The sequence below is a fragment of the Ornithodoros turicata genome, chromosome 6, assembly GCF_037126465.1.
Source record: "Ornithodoros turicata isolate Travis chromosome 6, ASM3712646v1, whole genome shotgun sequence".
Lineage (NCBI taxonomy): Eukaryota > Metazoa > Arthropoda > Arachnida > Ixodida > Argasidae > Ornithodoros > Ornithodoros turicata.
The window spans coordinates 20,284,658-20,296,124 of record NC_088206.1 but is presented as its reverse complement, the minus strand read 5'-3'; positions in this window follow the sequence as shown (position 1 = coordinate 20,296,124).

Sequence of the window (11,467 nt, the reverse complement as noted above, 5' to 3'; positions counted from 1 at the left end):
CTCTCACGATAGTGACGCAGAGCTTACGGCTTCTAGGTTCAGGAGCCGAAATAAAATAACTTCAAAATATTTAAAAAGCACAGAACAGACTGAAATGTCTCGAAGATATATTTTTCTTACTCTAAATGAACAAATTACTAAACAGCAAACATATTAATGAAACGTCGAGAAAACATGCGAGCTGTTGGCAAGGATTAAATACGAAAACCCCCGAGACCAGGGTACGTAGAAAGACCACACACAAGAGAATGTAGAGGAGGTGGTGTTCCCCTACATGAGTCCTGACCGGCGATGATGGAATGTCCCAGCGGGCAGATGGATGTGGCCTCACGCTAGGACGGTGCCGGTAGAACTGCCGTGCTAGTGCCGTAGCGCGTGGCAGCAGAGTCACGTCGTCATCGTCGTCCACGGGCGGCTACATCACTCCCCCCCTCAGACGCGGAGCGGTGCATGCGGTTGAGGTTCGCGTCGATACCACGAAGAGGAGAATGATGACGGCTCGTAGATGGTGGACGGCTGGGTGGGCTTGTGCTTGTGGCTGTTGATACAGCAGCAGCGGGATGGCGGGAACAAGAGTGCTGCGATCCGGGCGGGTTCCAGTGATGGGGTGTGAATGCCGATTGGTTGAGTGGTTGGGTGCTTGAGTGGTTGCTGATTGTGTTTAGTGTCTGCTGAGTGCGTTGAGCCCTTGTTGAGTGCGCTGAGTGCTTGCTGAGTGATTGCTGCCGAGCGTTGATTGTTGCTGAGTGAGTGCGTTGCTGGGTGAGTGCGTTGCTGAGTGGGCGACAGTACCGCGACCGGTACGACAGCGTGAATGCCGGTTGCCGCAAGAGAAGTGCCGGGGAGGACCATCATGAAGCAGGTGGAGGCCGTAAAGTCAGCTTACTGTGGTCTCCCTGCGAGTCCCCGGTGGAACAGTGGTCCCGGTGCGCCTTGCCTGCTAGAGGGTGGTTCGCTGCTGGTTTGCCGAAAAATTTAGGATGGTGAATGGCCGAATTACGCCGAACATGCTGTTCGTTGTCCGGGTCACCAAATGTAGAGGACGATGGTCTTCCTCTACATGAGTCCTGACCGGCGATGATGGAATGTCCCAGCGGGCAGATAGACGTGGCCTCACGCTAGGACGGTGCCGGTAGAACTGCTGTGCCAGCGCTGTAGCGCGTGGCAGCAGAGGCACGTCGTCATCGTCGTCCACGGGCCGCCACAAGAAGTTTGATCCAGAGATGTCCCCCTTTGTTACTCTGGCCATGGATAAATTTATCGTCTTCCTATTAAAATCTTCAGCTGTGGCATTATCTGCATGTGCTGCTACGTTCCCTATATAGTCAGGGGTTTTCGTCATAAATATTACTAATGATATTGCGATTGGATGGGTGTCATCTTTCAACGTCATTTCTAGTTCTCCAGCCACTGTTCACTAAGGGATTCAATGATTCTCGCACGTTTCCTATCTACAGGTCATTTTCCACCATACAAACTCGCCGAAAAGCTCCTATATCATTTCCCAACTTGCCGAAAGGGGTTGACCTTTTCCCTCAAAGAACCCCACGTGTGGAACATTACTCCGACGAATATCTGCCCATACTGCGCCAGTGTAGAGACCAACTGTCATGTACTCTTCGAATGCCGCATAGCCCGCATATTCTGGCAGCTAGTCAGGCGGCATACAAACATTATGTGCCCAATACCCCTTGACCGGAGATGTGCCAGCCAGCGGTACAGTGTGCTTTTGTGACGGCTTGTGGGGCCCAGGTCTTGTGGGGTGCCAGATGTAAGGCTGTGGCGCAGCGTAGGCGCGACGTCCCGATCTTCCTGCTTGTGCGATCTTTGCGGGTTCGCGTCGTCAGCGTCCTCCTCCGTCGTCGTGCCACGCATACCGTCTCTCGCACCGCACCTCATCTACGTCTGCAGAGTTGCATGCCATTTTGTTCTTCCTCAAGCACATTGCATCAGCCGCTATCAGCAGCTGGGTGATATACTGCGACTCCAAGGCAGCTCTCCAGTGTATAGCGAACATGGGTATTCGTGGATCACTTGCGCCTGTGGTGGTGGACATACTGGAGGAACTAAGCCGTCTTGAGATCAGCGGGCACTCTATCTACTTCCAGTGGGTTCCTGCCCACTGCGGCATCCGCGGCAATGAAGAGGCTGACGAGGCTGCAGCAGCTGCGTATCATTCCCGATCAAGCGTGCGGATTACCCTCCCCAAAGGCGACAGGCGAACCTTCCTAAATGATGTGGTGAGGCCTCTCGCACATGCGCAATGGTCTCGAGACGTTCCATCACGAGTTCTGATGCGTGAAGTGGACCCTGACTTTGGCTTCACCATGCCTTCTCGTGTGCCTCGCCATTTTGCGTCGCTGATACACAGGCTTCGTCTTGGGGTTGCATTCACCCCCCATTTCAAGCATCTGATCGGCCGCTCTGACTCGATGCTCTGCTCTCGCTGTGCTGTTTTGGCGGACACCAAGCATGTGCTCCTCGACTGCCATCTATACACCTCCCAAAGAGCAGCTCTACAGTGTCGCCTGCAGTCGATCACGGCCGCACCACTCACATTGGCAACCATTCTCGGCCCTGGGTCTAACCAGACTGACCATCGTCAAGTTCTTGAGTATTTCAAGATTTTTCTGCGGGACACTGGTCTCCTGTCTACCCTATGATCTGCCTGCGTACCTGTGTGCTGTGTGTGTAGTATTTTTGTGTGCTGTGGTTTTGCCTACCGTTCTGATGTCATACTGACTCCAGTGACTATCCCTATTTAGCATCGTTCATCACCTCATCATCAGGACACATCACATCCTGCCCCATTGTGCCTTGGGGTAGTGGGCCGCACCTCAAGTGGCGAATTTCCCCATTCATTGTCATTAACTTATTTGTTGTTGTTGTCCTCCAGAGGGAACTGTTTGCGCTAGGGGAGGGTGGTTTTGTGCGCCGTTGGGGCCATCACCCTTCTGTTCGCGCTGTCGGTGGCCTCGTCACCATCGCCGGCGTCATAAGCGAATTCATATTTTGTACATATTTTTTTCACCATCCATATTTTTTCCCGTCCATGGTCATTTATCATTCATTGCCTCTCATTTGTTAATAGCCGCAATTTGCATCGCCCTGTATCGTTGATCTTGTGTTGTGTATGTTATGTGTGTGTTGTGCTTGTTGTATAGTACCCATGTGAAATCCGTCTAGTAAATCTCTCCCACACACAAGATAATCCGCTTAACTGCATTCGGCGAACTGGGATTCGGCATATTGGGCTGTCACCTTCAGAGTAACGTTAGAAGGGACGACAATGAGAGTGTATAGCCAACCGCCATCCCGAATGACATCGTTCTGCCCTCTGATCGGTTAAAAACGGGAGGTGTACGTAGTTTGCGGGACACTTATGAAGTTACGTTTATTGTCCGACAAAGGCGTACGCCCCGCGCTTCCCACAAATCAGCAGTGATGTAACCGTATCATTCTGTGCAATGGTTGGCCTTCGCCATGCTATGTGGTGGAGTTCTTAGCCAACCATGAAGGAATGATGTTATCACACCATATCATCTCATCCTGGCTACAGTCGTGACGCAGCGCATATTCGTGAGGCTAACAACGGCAAGCGGGTTCGTCACCACTACCACCACCACCGCCGCCGCCTCTTGGCCAACCATAATCCCGAATGACATCGTTCTCTCGCCTGATTTGTTGAAAACGGGAGGGGTACACTCTAAACCTGGTACCTTCTAGTAAAGGGTAAAAATTTCAAAATTTCAGAAGTTACCTTGTAACCTATGGGCAATACCCTCTATAAACTTTACGCAGATCACCTATAAATAGAGGTTACTGTCTCCTAACCGCCATACCGACGTAAAAGTTACAGTTTCGCCAGGCATGGCTGTCTCTAAGGCGCTCGCGTCTTCACAGACGCTACAGAACAAATGGTGCTCAAAATGAGCTCTTATCGGTGCAGAACGCATACTGTCATTCGGAACTTATAGCTATAATATACGTAATTCATCTAAGGGCATCCAGTGGTGAAAAGTGAATGATCACTACATGTACAGATTCACATGCACAACAATTGAAAGAAATAATTGCAACTGGAGCATATGTATTATTTAATTGGCGAACCTGGAACTACAGCTGAGGCAAGAGCACGAGGACGTCACAATACCATCACCTCAGCTGTGGTGAACGACATTCAGTTTCAAGGAGGTATACTCTTTGCAGTCCCACGTTGTTGCAACTTCCTCTCCAGTACGCCGAAAACATTTCTATTCCTTTCTGATATGTCAGAATGACACATCAGCGACGCGGCTATGGTTAGTCAGAAGCACACGAAGAAGTAAAACACAAGGATGACAAAGGACTAAGCAAATAACGGACGTAATACACACGCGTACACACTGCGTTGAACCGGTGAACGGTGTTAGAGACAGACTGTGCTGTGGTTAGTGTTCCTAGACTGTCCAGCAAAAACGTAACCACGTAAACTTTGTAGTGAACATACCGTAGAAATACCCTGATAAAGTTCCGTCACTTGACCCTTGTGCATTCTTCACAATTCTGAACACGATCCGCAGTTCGTACAGACGCAGAGACACAATAACGTAACGCACACTGGTCCGACACTCTCGTACTGAATGATTGAATGTGCGGCTTAAACGAGAACACAGTGACTTTTGAGCAGTACCTTTCATACAGGTTACCTTGCAAAGAAACAAGAAAAACAAGAGAAGGAAATTCAAACGCGGAATTCGTTTTGAAGTTATAATGTTCCCATAAAGGGTACATTTATAAGTCACGACGATTGGATTTCCGTTGAACACTGAAGTAGCCTCTATTGCTCCTCCAGTGCCGCATTACAAGTTGTGTTTAACCTCTAAATAGAGGTATCGGACGTGTAACCTCTACCATATTTGGAAATCTACGTCCATATAATGGTTACTCATTGCTAAAAGTTACAATAAAGGGTACCGAGCTAAGAGTGTACGACTTTTTGTGACACTCATGAGGCTATGTTAATTGTCACAAAAAGGTGTACGCTCTAAAAACAAAACTTCACCGCATAGCACGCTGTGCTCCAACCATTGCCACGAATGATAGGGTCTTCGCTTCTGATTCGAAGGGAAAGACGGCGTGCGCCTTTTTGTGGAGGTTTGGATATATGAGAATTGTCACACACACACAAAAAAGCGTACGCCACTCTCTCTTTTCGAATCAGAAGCGATAGCCCTATCATTCCTGGCAGTGGTTGACGCACAACGTGCTATGCGGTGTTCTGTTCTGAGAGTGCAGAAGCGATAACCCCATCATTCGTGGTAACAGCAGGCGCACAGCGTGCTATGCTGTGAAGTTCTCTCTTTAGAGTGTATGCCCTACGCTTTCCGCAAATTAAGAATGATAAAGTTATCACTCTGTACAATGGTTGGCCTTCAGCGAGGTACGTGGCGAAGTTGTGTTTTAAGAGCGTATAGCACACGACCGCCTACTCCACATTCGTCAGCATCACGCCATTGCGCATTGTTGCTTCTATCGGTCTTTCTGCAGCAATAATCGTCGCAACGATGAATTATTCATTCTTCTTCTTTTTCTCCGCCTACAAAATAAATGATATCTTCGCACGGCATCGCTCCAGGTTTTCGGGTTCACGCGTATCCTCGGGAAAAGCCAAGGTTACTCCAAGAGCGCTTTTCCCAACGATGCCTAGATACTTATCTACGCTTGTACGGGGGAAAAAAAAGCGTGATTAGTGCGTGAGTAACACCCAGAGGTAATTCGTTTCTGCTCTGCGCAGTTTCGTGTCTGTGGCTTAAAGGAAGAAATCTGGAGCACGAGTGTCAGTTGCGTTTCGCCTCAAGATGACACCGTCACGCAAATGATTGGGTGTTCTCATTGCGGCTCTGTGATTCCTGCACATCTTTATGACTTTCGCGGAGCTCATCCTTATGGCTCGTAAAATGTCCGAGCGTTGGATCTGGGTACGTTCGGGGTCCTGCGGGAAATTCGGAGAACTTTAAGGCATAGATGATGATGTTGCGTCGTGGTTCAGTGAACCGAAAGTGTGGATGAAGTACGCCCTATGTACAGTGGCCGCTATATACAGTGCTGAGAGTGGTGAAATATTAGTGCAAATAGTGAGTATTTGAACGTGTCATTTTGGGTTTGCAGTGTCTGAGGATCCAATGAACAGCGGTCTTACAGCAATGCCGGCTCTTATAGAGACGATTGCTAAAGAGACGATAGCAGCACCAATAAAAGTTACCCTCGGTTTAAGGCGCAAAATTTCAGCGATTAATAAGCTCTGGCTTTCTTATTTCCTTCTATACCTATTGATCAATGCCGGGTTGGAGCGGGACATATAGCCTTCAGTCCACACTTTCAAGTACGGGGCAGAATGCTTTGATTTCTTCACTCAGTCGTCACGACATGTATTTGTTGTCCTCGTTGCGACACGGCGTCGCGGCGAACATTGTCCCCGTCCTTACAGCATGAGGGCTGCACGAAACGGAGAGGTGGATACTTTTTGCTAAGTTGAATAGTATCAGCAGGAATAAACATTTCAACCTGGGTGCAATTATAGGCCTTTGTCAGCATCTTCAGTAGCACCATTGAGGCCTTCGAATATTTATGGAATTCTACACGATCACTGGCAGACGCTTCAGTGCTATACACTCTAAAACCACAACTTCACCGCACCGCTGGCTGTGTGCCAATCATTGCCAGGAATGACAGGGTTATCGCTTTTGATTCAAAGAGAGAGAGAGAGAGAGGAAGGGGGAAGTACACCCTTTTGTGACAATTATCGTATATCAAAATTGACTCAAAAAGGCGCACGCCCTCCTCTCTCTTCGAATCAGAAGCGATAACACTATCATTCGTGGCAATGGTTGGCACACAGCGTGCTGTGCGGTGAAGCTCTGTTTTCCAATGACCCTCGATGCTCCTGTCGGTGCACTTTTTCCCGTTCATTTCCTCCACTTTTTGTTCTGTATTGCACAGCTACCCGAGGACCCCCCCCCCCCCCCCCCCCCCCCCCCTATTATGCGGTGGTGCTGGTTGTGACGGATCGGCTTGCCGTTGTCAGACTTGTGCCCGTTACCAAAAAAAAAAAAAAGGAAGTAAATACCGTTACCCGTTACTTCAGAAAAAATTAACTAAATACGTTACTCGTTACCAACATACAAAAGTAACGAGTTCTCGTTACTCACAGGTAACGAGTTACTTTTATGTTACCGCCGCATATTTAAAGGAGCCAACAAACATGCCGTCACTTGCCTTCAACTCTTTATTAATGAGGAATTACACTTCAGAAAAAGCTGATACTCGAAATTTGTCATCCGTCCTTCATGTTCCGTGTCTCTCGGCCCCTTACCATGAGTCTATATCAGTTTGCATGGACCCTCTCCCTATTTTCCGAAGTGGGGGTGATCGGAGATTATGAAAACACAAGAAAAAAAGCACCATTTTCGTGCCACCGATCACCAACGGTTCCCAAAAACAGTAGAAGGACTGCGTCATAATTAGGGCGCTCAGAAGCTTAGCAAAGACAAGAAAAGGCTAGAAGTCGAAACGCGTTTTTTGTAGCCATAACACAATTGGTGCCCATTCTTGGGAAGGAGTGATGGTCGGAAATTACGGAAACAAGAGAAAAGACAACAACACATCCAGAGAGGCACTGCAATAATACGTGGTCGTGGGTCACGCAGGTCAAATCAGCACGCATTGCGCCACACGCGGAGTGCCGAAATGCGCTCCCCCGCACTGAAGAAAAGGAACGAGTAACGTCATTAACGAGTTACCAATTTTTGTAACTGATTCCGTTACTATTACAATTTTTTAAAAAGTAACGAAATAATTACTTCGTTACCAAAAAAAGTAACCGTTACCAAGTAACGAGTTACTTGAAACGAGTTAGGCACAACTCTGGCCGTTGTTCACTCTTAAAAATGAACTTCACCGCATAGCACGCTTCTAGCCAGCAATCATCTCGAATGGTATCGTTATCTGCCCTGATTTGTTGAAAGAGGGAGGCGTACGCCTTTTTTGTGACACTTATGCTGTTCATAATTGTCACAAAAAAAGGCGTACACCTCCCGTTTTCAACAAATCAGGGCAGATAACGATATCAATCGAGATGATTGCTGGCTAGGAGCGTGCTATGCGGTGAAGTTCATTTTTGAGAGTGTTGGTCTCACTCATGTGTGCTGTTGAAAATGAGTTTCACCACATAGCACACTCCTCGCCAACCATCATCCCGAATGGAGGAGGAGGAGGAGGAGGAGGAGTGTCGTTGGGAGGAACCCGAGAGGTCTGCCTGCCTGATTAGGCGGCATGTTTCTCGGGAAGGGAAAGGTGGTGGAGAGGATGAGAGGAAAGGGTGAAGTGGAAGACCGAGCGGAATCCGCTCGGGGGGAGAATAGCTGCGTCCATGGGCCGACTTCAGGGGAACTGTGCCGGCATACGCCTATTACACATCTGAGGGAAACCCAGGAAAAACCCCAGACGGCACAGCCGGCCCGCGGATTCGAACCGCGGACCTCCCAGTCTCCAAGCGCACGCGTTACCGCTGCGCCACCGGAGCTGGTATCATCCCGAATGACAACGTTCTCTCCCCTGATTTGTTGAAAACTGGGAGGCGGAGCCTACTTTGTACCATTATATGCACGTAGTGGGTACCATTTTGTACTATTATGCATGCATAATGGTACAAAATAGGCTCCGCATCACGTTTTCAAGAAATCAGGGGCGAGAATATTGTCAATCGGTATGATTGATGGCTAGGAACGTGCTACGTGGTGTAACCCATTTTTAACCGTGCGCTACCGACTGAGCAACCGAGGGCCGTCAAAAGTATATCATTCTGTGTCCTAATTTCTTGCATATGGGAGGAGGTGCCTATCTTGGACACACTGTGCATGTCGAAGACAGGGGCGCGTCTTCCTCCTGTTTTCAACAAATTAGGACACAAAATGATAGCATTCCGAATGGTGGTTGGCTAGGATTGGTGTTATCTGTTCAGCTTTAACGGTATATTTCACTTATTTCATTCGTGTTGTCGTCATATCTCTCATCTAATGTCTGACATGAAACAGGGTATAGTGCGCCGAACCCCATCTGTGAAACACCGCTTTTCATCGTCGTCATCTACACTCTTAGAAATGAACTTCACCGCATAGCACGCTCCTAGCCAACCATCATCTCGAATGATATCGTTGTCTGTCCTGATTTGCTGAAAACGGGAGGCGTACGCCATTTTTATGACAATTATGAGCAGCATAAGTGTCACAAAAAAGGCGTACGCCTACCGTTTTGAACAAATCAGGGCACATAGCGATATCATTCGAGTTTATTGTTGGCTAGGAGCGTGCTATGCGGTGAAGTTCCTTTTTAAGAGTGTAGTTGTTGTTATTGTTATGTCATGTTGCACCCTAGTCTGTAGATGCTCGTTCTGTTCAAAAAAAAAAACAAAAACAAAAAACTAACGGATTTGCAAAATCTTTTTGTGTAAATCACTCCTTTAGTGTACATAATGGCATAGCACGAAAAAAGAAACGGTGGAACTGAACGGTTGTTACACGGATATTATATGCGTCTGTTATTTGTGTACATACGGCATACCAATATACCGCTAATGGTGGCGCACAAATGAGACACTCGTTAATGTTACTCGAGGTTTGGAAAAATTTGATAAAGTGCTAGCCTCACTGACTGGCGCTTGTCACGTGACGCTTGAGCCTTCACGCTTCGTTTAACACAAGTTTCCGCTTCATGTAGATACGGAAGGCAACTAGTATATGATTCTTGATTACACAGGCGGGTAAAGTTAGCCGATTTTCCGCTGCTAGTTAAATAGTTCCGCGTGGATGATTGCGTAAAAAGATTGCATCGTGTTATAGTATATCACATTTTATTGTCAGAAGAACAATAAAAAAGATACACGGACTGGGTTGCAGCCTACACGTCTGACTGAGCCTAGCTGAGCCATGTGGCCTCCATTCATTCTGGAGGCAATGACTGAAGAGAAAGATATACGGAGCTTCTTTGTACTGTCCAAAACTGCTCGTATGGAGAATGCGTTCTGTGTGCAGTCTTGGGTAGTAACTGACTTGCCAGTACTTTCTAACTATATCCCGTATTTTCCCGTGTATAACGCGCGCGTTGTACAGTAAAAAAAGTGCTGTGAAGAGGTCCTGTGCGTTATCTAACGGTGCGCGTTATACATGGAAATATTTTCCTACAGAGTTCCTTCTCTGGTCGGTGACGTATCCTCTTCCAGGGTGTGCATGCTGTGAGTTTCTCCCAAATTCCTTAGGGTCAGTTGACAAAGCCGGCGAAAGGGCGCTGGACTAATTCATGATGCTGCTTAAAGGGGCACTAAAATGCAAAAACAACTTGTCTCAAATGAAAGTCCGTGTTTCAATTCACATAATGAAAGTAAAATTAGTTCACAGAGCGCTACCGTATAGAAGAAAAACGCAATGAAAACAGAGCAGTCTTTGGCAGCAACGAATGGAATCCCCATGAGACAGAGATTGCCGACATCCAGAGTTGTACACGTTACTGGCAAAAAGTAATTTGTTACCGTTACAATTACTCTCACAGCAAAAGTAATTTTTTACCGTTCCAAATTACTCGAGTAAAAATGTAACTAAGTAACGCGCATAAAAGTAACCCCGTTACTTCGAGCGTTACTTTGGATTGCACGACTATGGTTATACTGTGCCTAAACGCAGGTGTCGCAGTGATGCCGAACGATGAGAGTAATGGTAGACTTGCAAGGCCACTCCAAACAGACGGACACTTTATGCAGGGCTCTGTTTACAATTTGTGTCAAACGTGCGGCGAACAGATGTAACAAATTCACTTCCGAAACACGCCTTCGTTGAGTTTCAATGGCTCATGTTGACCATGGCGTCGACCGCTCAGAAGTTCAGAATACACTTAGCAGGACAGTGTCGCTCTACGCACAATAACATATGGTATGTCGCCGGAGATTTCCCAATGACTCACTAGGAAGCTATGATCTGCTCCGAAGCTATACCCAGCTGACTGCGGCACAAAAGGCTATAGGATGCGACGTCCCTCGTTTCCGAAGAGGACGGGGCACAAGGTCAACGAAGAAAGGGGATACAGTCACGCGGGCACCCGCAGAGGCGAGAAGGAATGACACCACACGTTTAACTAACACAAACACCATTTAATATGAAGTTATGAACACAACTAAAAACCGTTTTCCGAAAGTTGACTGAGGCTTTATTTGTGTTATTCTTATTATTTTGCAATACTGTAGGCGTCTGAGCTGGAGGCCTGCAGCTACTTTAATGAAAATGTAATCGATTACTAGTGACGCAATTACTTGTAACGCGTTACGTACAAGTCTGGCGGCATCCAATGAGACGGCAGGAGAAGAGCGCGCATGCCTATCATGTGCGTGTGGATTTGGAACGGGTCCGATCGTAGTGCCCCGTATATTCCGACATGATGC